This window comes from Protobothrops mucrosquamatus, unplaced genomic scaffold (assembly GCF_001527695.2).
Source record: "Protobothrops mucrosquamatus isolate PMUCROS unplaced genomic scaffold, P.Mucros_1.0 scaffold1499, whole genome shotgun sequence".
Taxonomy (NCBI): Eukaryota; Metazoa; Chordata; class Lepidosauria; order Squamata; family Viperidae; genus Protobothrops; species Protobothrops mucrosquamatus.
This window is the reverse complement of record NW_015387673.1, coordinates 389,912-393,009: the sequence shown is the minus strand read 5'-3', so window position 1 is coordinate 393,009 and position 3,098 is coordinate 389,912.

The following is a 3,098-nucleotide window of genomic DNA, read 5'->3' as shown; positions in this document are numbered from 1 at the left end:
ATGGGGGGGGGGGTTAAGCAAGGTCTTTCCGGGAAGCAAAGGCAACTTCTGAAAGGGGGTACCTGTTCCTGGATATATTGGGGGGGTGTCTTTCCACGTTTCCCAGATAGAGGGAGGGGGACGTGCAGGAAGGGTGGTGGGGGGGTCTTCTCCGTACTTCTGGCCTTAACACACCCGGAGACAACAATTTGGGGACCCCCCCTCCCACCTTCATTGCTCTTCCAGCCTCGGAGCGCTCTACTGGGGAGTCTGGAGAAAAGGGGGGGGTTAGGGAAGCTCCCCCCCCCTCCCCAACCTGGCCAAAGTCTTCACTGCTCCCCCTCTTTCCTCCCCTCCCCAGCTGTCACTGTCACATCTGGAAGTCGCGTTGCCCGCTCTCTGGCAGTTCGGGGTCGTCCCCGTCCACCAAGCCTTCTCCCCCGGCGCTGCCCACCCGGCTCCCCTTTCCCCAGCCTCGTCTCCCCGCTTGGGTCTCTCTGGCGGGACGCTGCGCCCCCCCCTCCCTGTAGTAGCGGCAGCAGCTCGCGGTTCCCTCCCTCCTTTCTCCCTCTCTCTCTCTCCCTCTCCATTCTTCCTTCCTTCCTCCTTTTTCTTCTGCCTCCTTCCTTCCTTCCTCTTCCTTCCTCTCCTTTTTCTTCCTTCCTCCTCCTTCCTTCTTCTTCCTCTTTCCTTACTCCCTTCTTCCTTCCTTTGGCCCTCTCTCCTCCCTCCCTGCCTCGCTTCCTCCTTCCTCTCTCCTTCCTTACTCCCTTCTTCCTTCCTTCCTTCTTCTTCCTCTTTCCTTACTCCCTTCTTCCTTCCTTTGGCCCTCTCTCCTCCCTCCCTCCCTCGCTTGCTTCCTCCTTCCTCTCTCCTTCCTTCCTCCCTTCTTCCTTCCTTCCTTCCTTCCCATTTCTCCCTCTATTTTCCTTCCCCTTCCCTTCCTCGCTTGCTTCCTTCCTTCCTTCCTTCCTTCCTTCCCATTTCTCCCTCTATCTTCCTTCCCCTTCCTCGCTTGCTTCCTCCTTCTCCTCTCCCTTCCTTCCTTCCTTCCTTCTCCTCCTCTTCGCCCGCCCGCGCGCCTCCCCCGCTCGCTCCGCCGCCCCTTTTCCGCATTCATTTATCGCTCGCTCGCTCGCTCCTCCGGCCCTTCTCCGCCTGCCTGCCTGCCCGTCCTCCCCTCCCGCGCTCCGGCCCTCCTCCTCCTCCTCCGGCCGGCCCGGCCTGCCTGCCTGCCTGGCTGCCCCCTTCCCCGGACGACCCCCGGCTGCTGCCTGGCCGTGGGGGGCGGTGGGCACAGCCAGGCAGCCGGGGGTCTGCAGCGGGCGGCGCTGCCCCTGGCTGCTGGCTCGGCCGCCTCCTCTTCCTGGCTGCCTCTCGCTCTGCCCATCCGCTCTCCTCCTCCTCCTCCTCCTTCCCTCTATTCCTCCTCCTCCTTCTCTCCGCCGCCGCTTGCGCGCGAGCTGCCTGCCTGGCTGCCTTCCTGGCTGGCTGGGCTGGCAGGATAGGAAATCGATGCCACTTACACCTCCGCTGGAAGAGAGCGGGGACCAGCAGGCGCCGCTGACGCTCCTGGCCGGCGGGGTGGGCGGCGGGCGGGCGAGCGGGCGGGGGCGGCTCGAGGAGGGAGGTGCGGGGGGCGCCACAAGCCTGGAGATCGTCAGCGCCGCTCGGCTGCCTGCCTGCCTGCCTGCCTGCCTGCCTGGCGGGCGGGCTGGCTGGCTGCGCCGGCCGGCGGGCTCCTCGGCGCCGATCCTGGCTCGCCTCCTCGGCTCAGGCAGGCAAAAATCGATGGGGTTCGCCGCGCCGGGGCTTCCCCATTGATTTACACTCGTCCGCCTCCCAGCCTGCCTCGATCCCTCGCTCCGCGGACCTGGCGGCTGCCTCGCAACACAATGGAATAATCAATTCAGCCCTCCGCCTCTCCCTCCCTCCTTCCCTCCCTCCTTCGCCCGCTCGCTCGCTCGCTCGCGCCTGCCTCCCTCCCTCCCCGTCCGCACACGCGCGCTCGCTCGCTCGCTCTCACGCACGCACCCCCCCCGCGTGCACGCCGCGCGCTCCCCCCCCCCCCCCCCCCCCCCCCCCCCCCCCCGCCCCCCCCGCCCCCCCCCCCCCCCCCCCATTCCCCGGCCCAGCGGCGGCGGGAGGAGCCGCTCACTCCGGCAGGTGCAGCTTTTGGGGCAGGATTAGAAACGATGTCCCCGGACGCAGCTGGCCGTCCTTCATTGAGGGAGGGCGGCGGGCAGTCCTCGGCTTACGACAGTTTCGTTTCATAGGGAGGAAGGCATCGATTCAAAGTAGTCCTCGACTTGTGACGGTTTCCTTTAGGGACGGATTATTAATCGATTGAAAGTAGTCCTCGATTTATGACAGTTTCATTTAGGGACGAATTAATCGATTCAAAGTAGTCCTCGATTTATGATGGTTTCGCTTAGGGACGAATTATTAATCGATTGAAAGTAGTCCTCGACTTACGACAGTTTTATTTAATAGGGATGAATAAAAAATAGTCCTCGACTTGTGACAGTTCCATTTAGGGACGAATTAATGGATGGCAGATAGTCCTCAAGTTACGACACTTTCCCTTAGGGATGAATTATTAATCGATTGAAAGTAGTCCTCGCTTTCTGACAGTTTCGTTTCATAAGGACGAATTAATCGATGGAAAGTAGTCCTCGACCTATGACGGTTTCGCTTAGGGACGAATTATTAATCGATTCAAAGTAGTCATCGATTTATGACGGTTTCACTTAGGGACGAATTATTAATTGATTAAAAGTAGTCCTCGATTTATGACGGTTTCATTTAGGGACGAATTAATCGATTGAAAGTAGTTCTCCACGTAGGACAGTTTCACTTAGGGACAAATTATTAATCGATTCGAAGTAGTCCTCAACTTACGGCAGTTTCACTTAAGGACGAATTAATCGATTGAAAGTAGTCCTCGATTTATGACAGTTTCATTTAGGGACAAATTAATTGATTGAAAGTAGTCCTTGACTTACGACAGTTTCGCTCAGGGACAAATTAATCAATTCAAAGTAGTCCTCATGACAGTTTCACTTAGGAACGAATTATTAATCAATCAAAAGTAGTCCTCGGCTTAACGACAGTTTTGC